We start from the raw sequence: 15,429 nt of genomic DNA, 5'->3' as shown, positions 1-15,429 counted from the left end.
GAGGCCCGCGGCGGGGCAGGTCGGCGGCTCGCCGGACTCCGCGTCGGCGCCGGAAGGTCGGAGCCGCGGGAGCCCGGGGGGCGCGGCGCGAGTTCCGGTCGCGGGCGGCCGCGCGCAGGTGGCTGCAGCCCCCGCCCCGCCCCCGCCGGGGGGCGGCGCCAGGAGCGGGGCGGGCGCCGCGCGGAGCGGCGATGGGGCGGGAGGGCGAGGGGCGGGAGCCCGGGAATTCCCTCCTCCCGGAGTAGCAAGTCTGGGGTCGACCGCGCTGTCGTCGCTGCCGCCGGGCGCCGGGACCAGGAGGTGGAAGGAGGGAGAGGGCCCGTGGGCCTCGCCTCCGCCCGCCGCCGCCTCCCCACCCCCGGAGCCCCAGGAGCCGCGACCCATGCGAGCACGACCGGAGGGCAGGTAAGGACCGGACGAGGCCCCGCGGGCGGAGGCGGCCGACCCCGGCCGGGCAGTGTAGGCCCCGGCGCCCGCCCGCCCGCGCCCGGAGGCGCCGCCGCTCCCCGCCCCCGCCGGCTCCGAGTCGGGAAGTTGAGGAGAAACTTCTCCCCTCCCCCGACCCGGCCTGCCCGGCGGGCGTGTCTCCTTCCCGACGCTACCTGCTCGCCCCCAGCCTCGGTCTCCGCCCCGCCCCGTCCCGTCTGTCCCGTTCCCACCCGAGTCCGACTTACGGTGCTGGGAACGCTGGGACCCCCGACCCCCCGCGTCCTGACGGTGGTGCGGGCCGCCCGGCGAGGTGAGGCGCGGTGTCTCTGGGCTCGAACCCCGGAGCGAGCGGCGGGGGAGGCGGCCGGAGGTCGGGGTCTGAGTGCGGACCTGCGCCGGCGGCAGCTGCGCCGGGAGAACCGAGCCGACGAGGGTGTGTAGGGGGGCGGGGGGGTGAGCCTCGCGCTCCCCTGGGTTTGATTGAAAACCACAACATGTTAAAGTTTTCCTTTGTTATGTGTTGGGGGCTGGGAAATATGCCATTCAGAGCATCCACTTGTACGGTCTTGTGCCGCTCCGTCTCCTCCGTCCACAGGGTGCAGAGAGTTTTGTTCTAAAGTGTGTTTTCCTTCCTGACAGTTGCTTCCAGCGTTGGCTGCCTTGGGGCAGGGCAGCGCCGTTGGAAGAATCGAGCCCGACGTAGGGACTGCTTTAATTTTGTTGTGTAGCGAGTGAGAGACAGCAGCGTTTGCATTTGGTAGAGTTATTTTCTGCGTGATTAATCGAAACAGGCTTGGAATAATACACTAGCCGTTTATACATTAAAGAAATGAAAAGCCTCTCGTCTAGTGGGATCACAGCTTTATGTTCATGCGGTTTATGATGTGTGTATGTCCCACCGCTGTGTGTGTTCCCATAGGTGCTTTCGCCTGTGCATATATGTGATTATAGCATGTGTGTAACTGGAGGATTGCAGTACTGACGGTGTCTTGATAATCCTAAGGGTATTTAAACCATCTAGTTAAGTTTCTAATGTTAAATTACACACGGAGGAAAATATCACGAAGTGTGTACGCTTGACTGTGCCCTTAAGGCGAGCACGGTAAATTGAACGTCTGAACTGGCTGCAGTACTTGGCACACAGCGGACAGGAAGCATTTTGAATGGACAGGTAATGAAGGAGCGCCTGAGATTAGAAGCCAAGGGTCTTGTGTACATCATAGGTGGTTTTCATATATTGTTCCGTAAGAAAGAACTTTTGGACATTAGCTAAACCTCAGTGGAGATTTTTGAATGCTGGTTGACAATTCCTAGGCTCCTGAATTTGAAACAGACAGACAAAACAAACCAATTGCCTTTTATCTGAATCTGAATACAAGACAGTTCGTATCTATGTTTTCAGAATAATAAAGGTGAAAGGGCTCTTAAAGTATGGAGTCTGCTATAGCCACCATAATGTTATATTAGCTTTAATTTTGCAGTATGTTCTTGCTGACTTCATAAACCACAAAATTGAATCCTTTCTGTTCAACCGAAAGTGAAATTACAGCTTTGACCTATCTTCCTGGGATAGGTGGAATTTGTCTTATGACTGAAGTATAATGTTAATACATGGTTTCAGTTTTTTTGTGTGTTTTTTTTTTAAAAATTCCGGAAATTCTCAAGCTACAAAATCAATGTCTGTGCATCCCTGGTTTGTTCCCTGGTTTCATCACCAAAAACAAAAGAACAAACAAACAAAAGTCAGTGTCTATGCAAATAAATTTCCTCTGTGGTATGTAGTGTTAGAAGAATAAATATTCTAAATGACTAGCAATGACCCAGTATAAGAGAAACGTTACTAGCACATGGTACAAGACTTGTTTATACAAAGTTTAACGCTGTGTCTTTTTAGATAGTATTTTATTAATGTGAATAACTTTTCTTTATAAATGTAACTCAATCTCATGTTCAGTGTAGACATCATTAGTTTTTACTAGCATTATGCTAAAAAGAAGCTTAATTATACTACTATACTACTATAAAAAATTTAAAAGAGCAATACTGAACTTTGCCTACGAATACAAACTTGGGTGATAAATCTATATGTATGGTTTAAAACCTGCAAGGAAGTGATTTCTACAGAAGTAAAGGTATGGGAGGAGGGAGGAAGTTGTGATTGGAGACCCAGCTTCTTAAGTGGTGGCAAAGTTCTTTTAACCTGGTGGTGTTTGCAAGGGTGTTGACCTTAGTATAAATCATTAAGCCATACATTTGTTCTGTGTGCTTTTCTGTATCTGTGTTGTAGTTTACATAAAACTTTTTTTCTTTTTTAAAGAAGCCTGTGTGTAATCTATTTTATATATGGTATTTAAATAAATGACTTAACATTTGGTAACTGACTTTAGAATACTGTTAAATTGTCCTTTGCAAACAGGTTTAGACTTATTAAATAATAATTATTATATCCAGCTAGTGCATGCAACTTGTTTGACATATAAAAAACATGTTAATATTTTGAGAGAAGACACCAGGTTAGTAAAAACTTTAAATCCTCTTCAGCTTTTATATGTCACAATTAGTAGGTATCAAATATGTTTATTAAACTAATGGATACTGTTGGGTCATTAAGTATTAAATACACTTTATTTTACAAAAAATTATGTAACATAACAGTTAAAACTCAGAATTAACTATGGCATCAAGGTAAAGTCTTGACTTTCATCCATATTCAGTTTTCTGGAATAGTAATACTTCAGATCAGTTTTGATATTCTTAGTTTTGATACTCTTAAGGATGTCATGAAATTCTGAGCATAAAATATGTTTTGACTTAAGTTAAATGAAGATGTGTCTTACAACACCTAAAGGAGTATGTTTTGTTTCAAAAGAAAGCAAAATACAATATGGCATTGGAGTTTCAAAAATGCTGAGAATCATTGCATTATGCTACTTTTCTTGTTTTATGTAAGGCTTGCTGTTTTAGTTGTTGATAGTTTTTAGTTGTTGGCATTTTGTAATGTAGAGTGAAGGAAGGGAGCACATCTGTGCCAAATTCTCCTATCACAGGAACTTTCAGTCATGTTATGAAGGTGATGTTTGTGGTGCTGGCTTTGTTACATGAATATTTAAAGGAAGTTTTAGTTAAGATCTTCCATTGTTAACCCTACATGGCTTAGGTCATCTTCAGTTCACATTTAAATAGATCTATAATACAAATACAAGTTCCTCTAGCAAGGTATGACTGCCTTTCTTCACAGGAAATAATCTGTTCCTATTAAAGTATTTTGTTATCTTATTGGTAGTGTGTACGGCAGTTTGTGTGTGTCTATGGTGGGGTATGTATTACGGCTTTTCTTCCTCTCAGCTGCTTCAGCGCCACAATTAGCCTGAGTATTGCTCAGCTGCAGCTGCTGGGTGATTATGAACCATCCAGCTCCTGTCTAAACTCAGAGGCAGATTTAGCAAAAGGAGGTATAGTAACAGCAGAGGGTGAGAGAAGAGCCAGTGCTGCTGCCAAGGTAATTTTAACATGTCTGTATTCCAAGGAATCATTGGTTGCAGTAGCACTACTGTTTTGGAACTAGCCGACTTGATGGCAACATATCCTGGTCTGGATTGGGTTTACCTGGTGTTCCTTTTAAGATCTTGAAGCTCACTCCAGGAAAGAGAGTAATTTCAGAGTACAGGATGATGTACCAGTGAGGTACGGTAGGACTGAGTTTAAGCCTCTATGCCTGGGATAGCATTGCCCTTCAGTTTCCCTTATTTGAGTGTATATATGAGGCATATATCATGTACTTACTCCATGCTGCTTTAAGCTGTGTCTCTCAGAAATGCTGCAACTGTTACTGTTGTTTGGGGGTGGCAGGAGAGTTTATAAAGCAGGTTCTTTAGATTCCCATTCTCCCCCCCTCCCCCCCCCCCGCCCCCAAGTAGAAAACCTTAAAGAGATCTAGACCTACATATCCCCTGCAGTCTGAATTTTGCAAGTGGGAACCCTAGATTCTATTTCCTGTTATTCTTCTTTTACTTATGGGATATGAGAAGATGGACATCAATAAATGCAGGTAAAATATCATCTAAATATGGCAAGCCACTGACTGGAATGTGCCATAGGCAACGTTTGCTGCTTCTGAAATGTTGCTAAGTTTATAAACATGCCAAGAAAGAGCCGTAGTGTCTTGTCTTCTCTTTCACCACTACTGTTGGAAAATCTACAACGACAATTTCTTATATTAATCCTGGCTTTGAAACTTGGTGGTTCAGGGTTTTGGCTAATTTTGGATGGGGGATAGAGAGTATTGGGAGAAAACAGCACTCAAACTTGTATAACCAAAAGGAAGGAAGAGGTATAGAAGAATACACAGTTGAACATTAACAGGTATGCATTGTCATTATGGCACATACTTACCAAGACATTGGTGTATTGACCCCCTTCTTTGTGCTCCTACAAAACTCCGATGTAAAAGCGCATTTCTCCTTGCATTATCATTTTTTTTCTTTCTATGACTGATATATTTTATCTAGAGCTAATTGTAGCAAGGAATTCTTTTTTTTTTAAAATATATTTTATTGATTTTTTACAGAGAGGAAGGAAGAGGAATTGAGAGTTAGAAACATTGATGAGAGAGAAACATCGATCAGCTGCCTCCTGCACACCCCCCACTAGGGATGTGCCCACAACCAAAGTACATGCCTTTGACCGGAACCGAACCTGGGACCCTTCAGTCTGCAGGCGGACGCTCTATCCACTGAGCCAAACCAGTCAGGGCAATTCTTTTATATGAGTCTTTGAGAAGAGTTCCTAGTAGAATAAATACTTAATTTTTTAATTGTATACAGGGATCTGATTCTGCTATATGACTTCTTCCACACACAACACCTCTACTAAAATTTTCTAAAACTAGGTTTGTGCTTTTTTATAAGCTAATGTTAAAACAAATTCTTTTGATAATATATGTTTTTTTACCCTCAAAATTTTGTTCTAGAAAGATTTTATAGAACTGTTTAAACACTTGCAAGTGTGAATTTAAGGGTCATTTTAATAAGATTTATGTATTTATTAAATATATTTTTATTGATTTCAGAGAGGGAGGGAGAGAGAGGGAATCATTGATTTGTTATTCCACTTATTTATGCATGCATTGGTTGATTATTGTATGTGTGTGTTCATGGCAGGGTATTATTCTGACCAGGGATTGGGACAATGCTCTAACCAACCAAGCTACCTGGCCAGGACTAGTTGGTGACTTTTGCTGCATAAGTTAATACTTATAATTGTTCCATGGGAAATTTATAGATTTTTAAATTTTATTCTGATGCAGTTTGCACTTTATGGATAAGGATACTTTAAAAGTAGTAGGCATTTGAAAAGGAGCAGAGAAGGCAACTGTAGTGTAATAAGAAAAAGACTAAAAGGTAGAAGACCATCTGTATTTTAATTCCACTTCTGACAATGAAGAGCTGTGTGGCCTTCAGTATATTCCATAGGTTTCAGTTTTACCATTTGAAACAGGAGGTAGTTAGGTCAGATGGTTTCTAGTATCTTTTCAACCTTATGATTTGTGTGGTTCTGCTACAGTGGAAGTTTTTGTATTGATAAAAATTTTAAGGAAATGTTTTAGAATCTAGAATTTAAAATAAAATTAGATAACAGGTAAGTAAAGATTATAGTGAAAACCTGACATGTAGAATTGGCATTGGACTTTCTCAGGCAAATGTAGTATTACATCATTCATTAAATGGACATTTATTAAACACTAGGGGCCCGGTGCACGAAATTCGTGCACTGTGTGTGTGTGTGTGTGTGTGTGTGTGTGTGTGTGTGTGGAGAGTGTCCCTCAGCCCAGCCTGCCCCCTCTCACATACTGGGAGCCCTCAGGCATTGACCCCCATCACCCCCCGATCACTGGCTCTGGCCCCCGCCCAGGCCTGAGGCCTCTGGCCCAGGAATCATGCCTGGGCAGGGGACCCCCATCTCCCTCTGATCGCTTGCTCCACCCCCCGCCCAAGCCTGACGCCTCTGACCCAGGCTTCAGGCCTGGGCAAGGGGACCATCATATCCCCCCAACCCCCGGCTCCGCCCCCCACCCAGGCCTGATGCCTCAGCCAGAGGAGTTGACCCTCATCACCCTCCAATCACCAATCACCGGATTGGCCCCTTGACCAGGCCTGAGGCCTCCGGCAGAGGTGTCAGGCCTGGGCAGGGGACCCCCAGCTCCCCGCGGTTGCAGGCTCCGCCCCTGCCCAGGCCTAACGCCTCTGGCCTAGGCTTCTGGCCCGGGCAGCGGGGACCTGCAGTGGCAGCGGGGGGCGCCGCGATCGTGGGCTTCGCTTTAGGCCCAGGCAAGGGACCCCTAGCTCCTGGGACTGCCAGCTTCGACCGTGCCCAGCTCCCATCACTGGCTCCACCCCTACTTCCTGCTATCACTGGCCAGGGCAGCAAAGGCGCCTGATTCTCTGATCATGGCTGGGGGGCAGGGCAAAGGCGGCCCCAGGGCCACCTTTGCCCTGCCCCCCAGCTCTTAGCTCCCCCCTGGGTTTCCGATCACTGTCAGTGGCAGGGGGCTTCTTCCTGCTTTCCCTTTCGCCTCCCTGCATTGTGCCTACATATGCAAATTAGCCGCCATCTTGTTGGCAGTTAACTGCCAATCTTAGTTGGCAGTTAATTTGCATATAGCCCTGATTAGCCAATGAAAAAGGTATCGCTGTATGCCAATTACCATTTTTCTCTTTTATTAGTGTAGATGTGGTGTGACAAACACTATGCTAGTTTTGATGTTATGAAAATGATTGCAGATGACTGTTGCCTTTTAAAATTCACAGTTGGACAGAACTGGCTATGGTTATGAGGCTGTTATAAATTTTGTAGATTGGAGATCTTTTTAGTATGACAGTCCCTTGCAATACTTCTCTCGTTTTTCATATTAGTTGGCGATACCTCTGAAATCTTAATAAATCCCTTTGCACTATATAGGTGTAGCCTCAAGTAAACTGATTTAATTCTCTAGGCAGAAAGACTTGATTTTTTTAAATTGATTTTTTAGAGAGAAGAGATGAAGGGAGAGAAACATGAATTTGTTGATCCCCTATTTATGCATTCGTTGGTTGTTTCTTCTATATGCCCTGACTAGGGAGTGAACCTGCAACCTTGGTGTATTGGGATGACACGCCATCCGAGCTACCTGGCCAGGGCAGAAAGACTTTATTTGTTGTTTTTCTAGATTTTATAGTTCCCTGCAGGTATTTGTGGCTCACATACACAAGCTCCACAACACCCATTTAGAAGTTTTTGTTTGTTTTTTAAAATATATTTTATTGATTTTTTACAGAGAGGAAGGGAGAGAGATAGTTAGAAACATCGATGAGAGAGAAACATCGATCAGCTGCCTCCTGCACACCCCCCACTGGGGATGTGCCCACAACCCAGGTACATGCCCTTGACCGGAACCGAACCTGGGACCCTTCAGTCCGCAGGCCGACGCTCTATCCACTGAGCCAAACCGGTTTCAGCCCCATTTAGAAGTTTTACTATAAGAAGACACATTTGAAAGAAAGGCTTTTAAAAACCATTTCCAATTAATTTTGCAGTAATATTAGAAAAGTAAGGACTTAATTACTCATTAACACAGGTAGTTGTGATGTCACTTAACAGTAATCATGATTATTTGGATGGCAGCTTTGCCACAATTTATCAGGAAAATAGCCACATTTAATTTTCTTTAATTGACAAAAGAAAGTGTTCTGGATATTTTTCTTTAACGTGTAGTTAATATTTAGAACAAAATAGGCATGGGGCACTTCAAAATGGTTAGCTTTTTTTAAAGTTTGCAAAATAATTTTGTAAAAACAAACAGATTGTGTTCCCAGTTTGTCAGGCATTTACTTGAAAATCAAAATCTTTTCTCAGAAAAAGTCTTTTCTGTAAGGTTAGCCTTTTAGGTTAGATTTCCAGGCAGCTCATTAGAGTTTACCTATAAAAACCTAATGGTCTGGCTCAGTGGTTGAGCGTTGTCGACCCATGAACCAGATCACAGTTCAATTCCTGGTCAGGGCATATGCTGGGCTTGTGGGCTCAATACCCAGTAGGGGGCGTGCAGGAGGCAGCTGATCAATGGTTCTCTCTCATCATTGATGTTTCTGTCTCTCTCAAATCAATAAAAACATTAAAAAAAAACTAACAGGTATAACAGTTTCAGTGGTAAATGTGTTCGAACTGATTTTCAGGTTTCATTTTTTTTTTTAACCTGCTGAGTTCTTGAACAGATGAAATATTTGACCTACTAAATAGATGCTATGACTATACAGTGGGTGAATCCATAGCCTATCTAATCACCATACCTTCTTGCTGGCGTCCAACCCCAGCAGGTCCAGGGGTCCCCAAAGGTGTGGACGGAGTCGGCGAAGAAGGAATGACACAGAGACAGCGTTCAGTTGATCAGCAGCCTAGCCAGGATCTCCAGCCAAGTTCTGATCTGGATCTCCAGTGAAGTTCTGGTCAGGATCTCCGGCGAAGTTCTGGTTAGGATCTCCAGCCAGGTTCTGTGTCCATGTTCTCTTGCTAGGTTCTCCAGCCAGGTTCTGTAGCCATGTTCCCTCGCTAGGTTCTCCAGCCAGGTTCAGTCACAAGGTTCTAGTCAGGTTCTCTTGCCAGGTTCTATCCAGGTTCTGTAGCCCATTTCTGTCCAGGGTCTTTTGCCGTATTCTCTTGCTAGGTTCTGTCTCTAGGTTCTGTGTAGGTTCTGTCTTCTAAGTTCTGTCTTGTTACATCTGTATTTATACCAGTTGATTCCAATCCTATCAATCTCTATTCCAAAGGTTAGGGCATTTCTTATCTCCATTCCAGGGAGTAAAGATTATGTAGCTTAAGCATGATTGTTCGTAGTTAAAGTGATTGATTACCCGCTTGGCACTTAGTTAAGGGGTTTTATTCCCTCCCTAACTTCAGGGGAAAATCCCTACCTGGGGAAACAACCTTTCTCAGAGAGGTGACCTTGGTTAAAACACATAGTGCCAAGAAGGTGAGCAAACATATTAAGAACAGTATGCCATATATGCCAGGTCCCATGAAACAGCAAGGATGGACCGGCTCCTGGCAAATTCCCCCTTTTTTATATTTTAAAAGCAGGCATTGAAAGAAAAACCCCAAATGTTCTCTTGTATCCATTTTAAGAGTAGGATTGGCGCTTTCTGCTATTACCTGAGTCCTGATCTATCACCCCAGGGAGAGCTTGCCAATTCTGCACTTTCCCGGGGTGGAAAGGCTGCAGTGGGGTTAAGGATAAGGCTCCTTGGGCCTACCTCCTCCCATGCCTTTACATTTACCTTTCCTTCCTCAGAAAAGCATGGACATACTTCTTGTATAAAACGTTCTGTCTGACTGGGAGTAACCTTAATTCCTCTGCTAGCAAGCATATGTGTTAAAAGATCAATACAGAGTCTTATTTCTTTAGACTCAGTATGGGACATCTTAATCTAAAGATCAATACAGAGTCTTCTTTCTTTGGACTCAGTATGGCACATCTTCTCAATCTAAGAATCAATACAGAGTCTTCTTTGGACTCAGTATGGCACATCTTCTCAATCTAAGTTCTGTACTATCCACCTTCTTACCCTACTTATCCTCTATAGGGGGGTCTGCAGTACCCTGGTGGAGTCCTATCCGTCCCGAGTGTGGGGTTCTCAATGGGGGGGGGGGCTTACCTAGGGGAATCCTGTTCCAGGGGTTCCCAAAGGTGTGGGTGGAGTCGGCAAAGACTACGCACCCTCTTCCTACGGTGGAGTCCTGTCCGTCCCGAGTGCAGGGGGGCTTACCTAAGGGGTCCCTGTTCGGGCGCCATATACTGGGGTCCAACCCCAGCAGGTCCAGGGGTCCCCAAAGGTGTGGACGGAGTCGGCGAAGAAGGAATGACACGGAGACAACGTTCAGTTGATCAGCAGCCTAGCCAGGATCTCTAGCCAGGATCTCCAGCCAAGTTCTGGTCTGGATCTCCGGCCAGGTTCCCCAGCCAGGTTCGGTCACCAGATTCTGTAGCCAGGTTCTTCAGCCAGGTTCTGGCTAGGTTCTCCAACCAAGTTCTGTAGCCAGGTCCTGTCCAGGATCTTTTGCCATGTTCTCTCCAGCGAAATTCTTCTGTCTCTAGGTTCTGTGTCAGGTTCTGTGTCTAGGTTCTGTGTCCTGTTGTCTTGTTACATCTGTATTTATACCAGTTGATTCCAATCCTATCAGTCTCTATTCCAAAGGTTAGGGCGTTTCTTATCTCCATTCCAGGGAGTAAAGATTATGTAGCTTAAGCATGATTGTTCGTAGTTAAAGTGATTAATTACCCGCCTGGCACTTAGTTAAGGGGTTTTATTCCCTCCCTAACTTCAGGGGAAAATCCCTACCTGGGGAAACAACCTTTCTCGGAGAGGTGACCTTGGTTAAAACACATAGTGCCAAGAAGGTGAGCAAACATATTAAGAACAGTATGCCGTATATGCCAGGTCCCTTGAAACAGCAAGCATTGACCGGCTCCCGGCACCTTCTCACCTTCCTAGCTCCTTACTCTAGAAATCACTGTTATGAGTTCCACTTTGGGATACTAGGACTCTCCCAATGAGGCCTTACTGTTAAGCTGAAGTACAGAGCTTCCCTAGTTTATCCTACCTGCTTCCTACTCTAACCCTATAGGACAGTGTGAAGAATGGGAAAGCTTCAAAAGATTAGGAATGAGAAACAAAAATGAGCAAAGTAGAGAAGGGCTTGGGAAAAAGAGGGAAGGACTTAATGTGGAGTTTGTAATTTTCCCTTTTGTGTCCTTTCTATTTTTTACCCAAGTCACTTCTCTTAGGCATTGGTTAAGGAAAAAAGCCTATTCTGTGACAGGTGTTATGGTATGCATTCATGTGCATTATCAAGTTAATTTAAATCTTTGAAATGCCTTTCCAAAATACACAGAAAAATTGTGGATGAGGTAGGTATTTAATTATACATGAAGAGACAGGATCAGAAAGTATATGTAATTTGCCATTGTCATATGACTAAATAATTGGGTAGAACTGAATTTGAATCTAAGGCTAATTGATAATAAGCCTGTTCCCTATAAGACAACTTCCTTAGGAATAAGGAGCAATGATGGAAAGGGGCATTTCTTATCTTTTTCCTTCTCCCTTAAACTGTACATTTGTATTGGAGCTGAGAATTGTCAACCACTTACACTTCTTTTAGTGGAAGTAGCTTTCTGATGCGTATTTCTTAATAGGTGTCAAAGTCAGGTATTATATGAACTGAAAAGGATGGATTATTATACTAACTATAGCAAATGCTTTCTTTCCTTTTGTAGGTTTGGGTCTATAATGGAAAATTGATATACTAATTCCAAAGCATTATTTATCTTTTTATAAAATAAGTTATAGATTGACAGAGACAGTGTTCAGATGTTTTATCAATCAGTTTTCTTTTTTTTGGTCCACATTTAATTCATCAAAAACAAATAAACAGATGAGCATGCAAAAGATGGATTATTACACTAAACTGTAGCAAATGCTGTCCTTTCATAAGTTTGGGTTTGTAAGATGTATACGTATACAGTCTGTTTGTATATAGTCAGCTCCCCAACCCCCATGCTCAAATCTGAGTTTTCTGGCTCAAACTTTTGTACAATATTGTTTTCACTTCTACTAATTACATCACTTATTCCTAGATGAGTTAGTAAAAATAAATGGAAGGTCTGCATTGGCTAATGGTCCTCCATCACATTTCAGACCCATGCGGCAGGAAGAGAGCACACTTTCTAATTTGCCCTGTCAGTAGGATGGAATTTCTTACACCTTGGTACAGACTCACCAGCCTTCACTTCCTTCTGGAGGAAACAGTAGGATTCTTCCATAATGGCGTGTTCCTATAAATCTTATTGTTACATGAAATTTGTACTCTCTGGATGAAGAGCCTCATCTAAAGCTCTGAATGGAAATTTTGTTTGCTGTTATTGTCACTGTGTCACATTCTATTGACAGTGATTTCCTTCACCATCTTAGAAGCTTTTTTTTTTTTTTGCTTTTATTTATTTTTTTCAGTTATATCTAAGAATGTACCCTTTGTCTTCTCTAATAAGCTGGAGCATTGTTTTCTAGTGGGCATACTAGCTTATTTTGTAGCATTATTATCCCACATAGAATATCTACAGTACAACTCCTTCACACATCACTCTAACAGTTCTGCCATTGACTGTGTTTATTGAGTCTGCAAAAGGGTTGGCAAATACCTTTAAAACTGTGGTGCCAAGTCTAAATGATGGGACCACATCTACTGCTTGAATGTAAGTTCCTTGAGGACAGGGATCTTTGTTTTGGTTATGAAAGTTATTCCAAGTATCTAGAATAACACATAGTAGGCACTTTTAAAATATTTTAAAATATAGGCGGGTGCAACAGTCTGTTGGCAGTATTTGCCTACCATGGGCATGAAAGAGAGGAATTCACTAAAAATTTACACTATTGTCACTTTAATTTTTAATCCAAAATAGGCAAACTCATATTTTAAGGGGAGTCACATTATAAATGGAATGAAAAATCCTTCAGAACATAGATCATGTAGAACATACTTGATTTTATGATATAGATATAGTCCTGGGAATGCAACTATACAAAAATTTGCTACGTACCAAAACCTATTTTTTCATAGATTTTTATTTATTTGAGTGCCTATGATTGGTGGGAAACATCTGACCCTTGCATTGTATAAGGCCCATGAAATCATTTGGTTTGGCCCTGCCACAAGGCATTAGGGGTGAGTTAATTAAATGTTTGATCAAATATAGCAGGCTATTTTTTATTTTCATTTTTATTTATTGTTAATCTTCACCCAAGGATCTTTTTCCATTGGTTTTTAGAGAGTGGAAGGGAGGGGGAGAGACAGAGAGAGAGAAACCTTGATATGAGAGACGCATTGATTGGTTGCCTTCCACATACCTGAACAGGGCCGGGATTGAGCCTGCAACCAAATTATGTGCCCTTGACTGCAATCAAACCCAGAGCCCTTCAGTTCATGGGCCAACGCTCTATCCACGGAGTCAAACTAGGGCAGCAGGCTAATTTTTAAGTTGATAATTTTGTATGACCTGAGAGTGATGTTATAAATATTCATGTGACCCTTGGCAGATAAAAGGTTCCTCTACCCCTGGTCTATAACTTTCCCACCTATTTCTATATGAAAATATAGCAGTTAATAAGTAATAAATAATGCATAAAACTAATAGCATCAATTGTTGCCACTCTAAATTGATAAGATGATTTCAGAATTGATAAGATGATGTCAGAAATGGTTAACATGCATTTTGCCTTTATTATATAGCTGCTGTTTTCTTGTTACTCACCTTATATGGACATTTTAAGGCTAGATCAGATGTTGAAATCAAGCATTATCAAGTATTTACAGCTTAAGAAGTTATAGATAACTAGGAAATTAATCTGATGTTAATTTACTATGGATAAAATTTATTTTACCTACTCTTTTTTAAATTTTAAAAAATTGATTTTAGAGAGCGGAAGGGAGGGAGAGAGAAACATTGATGTGAGAAACAAACATCAGTTGGTTGCCTCCCACATGTGCCCCGACCAGATTGACCCATAACCTGGGTATGTGCCCTGACCGGGAGTTGTACCCCCGACCTTCTGGTGTACGGGACTACTCCAACCAACTGAGCCATACCAGCCAGGTCTACTTAGTCTTTTTTTAAATGAAGATATTTATTGAGATTATTTTCCTGATTTTGGAAGAACTACATATTCATTTTAGGAAACTTGGAATACATAGGAAAGTTTTGTAGAAGAAAATAGAATCACCCACAATACCACCAATTCTGATAACCATTGTCAGTATTAACATGTATAAAGTAGTTATATTTTTTCTGATCTTTTCCCTTTTTTCCTTCCAAGTATTGAGGTGTCAACCTTCCTTCCGGATGGTTGGAAGGGTTATAACCTGGAGAGAGAGACAGAGACAGAGACAGAGACAGAGACAGAGAGAGAGAGAGAGAGAGAGTTTCCTACTGAATTTATTGGGGTGATATTGGTTAATAAAAATATATAGTTTTTCAAGGGTACAATTCTGCAATACGTCATTTATATATTGTATTAAAGAAGCCAGATTCATATGTTAATTTGACTAATATTTATCTTTTGGGTCAAATCCTAAATATTGATGGATAAAAGGATTCATAATTCAATTCTTGAATTCAACCTTTAAAAAATTGTATCTACTTAAGTCAAGGCACCATGTTAATTAAGCTTTTTAGAAGATAAAAAGGAAACTCTGTCCTATTCTGCTTATCAGTTAAGTATACTGCTTCCTTAGATAACCTGAAGAAATACTGTATTGGAGGTTTAAAGTTCAGTGGCAGATCAAGAGAAGAGAGAAATGCACATTTAGGAAAAGCTTGGTAGGGGTGGGTTTTGAAGAATAAATAAAATGGGCATTCCAGAGTAGCTGATAATGTGAATAAAGACAAAGAAAAGATGGAGAAGGCAAGATGTTTTCTGGTGTAGTTAATAGGTGTGCATTGAGCATAGGACTTCATTGTGGCTGCTCATCACCTGGGATGTCTGTTAAAATATACCCTCTTAAGTTCTACCTCCAGAAATTCTAATTCAGTGTACTTGGACTGAAAGCCAGGTATTTTCATTTTTTAATAAATATCTCAGGCTATTGTAGAGACATATTTCTATAACTTGAAGGTTTAAAGATGTTCAGTTTGACACAGTGGTAAACCCACTGGAGCTCTGAAGTTTTAACTGCCTCACCTTGGACAAGTTAACCCTCTGTGTATCAGGTCTTGCTTCTGTAGATGAGGGAAAAATAATTGCTTTTCAGAGTATTTTGAGAATTTAATGAAATTCTCCATTAAAAATATTTTTATTGATTTCAGAGAGGAAGGGAGAGGGAGAGAGATAGAAACATCAATGAGAGAGAATCACTGATCGGCTGCCTCCTGCATGCCCCACACTGGGGATCAAGCCCACAACCCAGGCATGGGCCCTT

General features: G+C 42.3%; 1 protein-coding gene across 1 annotated transcript in view; it reads left to right on the top strand.

Moving 5' to 3' along the window:
- Window positions 1–233: 233 nt before the first annotated feature.
- The window catches only part of YES1 (YES proto-oncogene 1, Src family tyrosine kinase), a 52,376-nt gene continuing 37,180 nt past the window's right edge, over window positions 234–15,429 (top strand). Inside the window, exon 1 of the mRNA XM_081097298.1 lies at window positions 234–405. The gene's annotated coding sequence lies outside the window, so the exon portion shown is untranslated. The remainder of the gene's footprint in view (window positions 406–15,429) is intronic.

The sequence above is a fragment of the Myotis nattereri genome (assembly GCF_964212035.1).
Source record: "Myotis nattereri genome assembly, chromosome: 8".
In the NCBI taxonomy this organism is placed as follows: domain Eukaryota; kingdom Metazoa; phylum Chordata; class Mammalia; order Chiroptera; family Vespertilionidae; genus Myotis; species Myotis nattereri.
The sequence above is the reverse complement of the archived record's forward strand: the minus strand, read 5'-3'. Positions and strand labels throughout refer to the sequence as shown.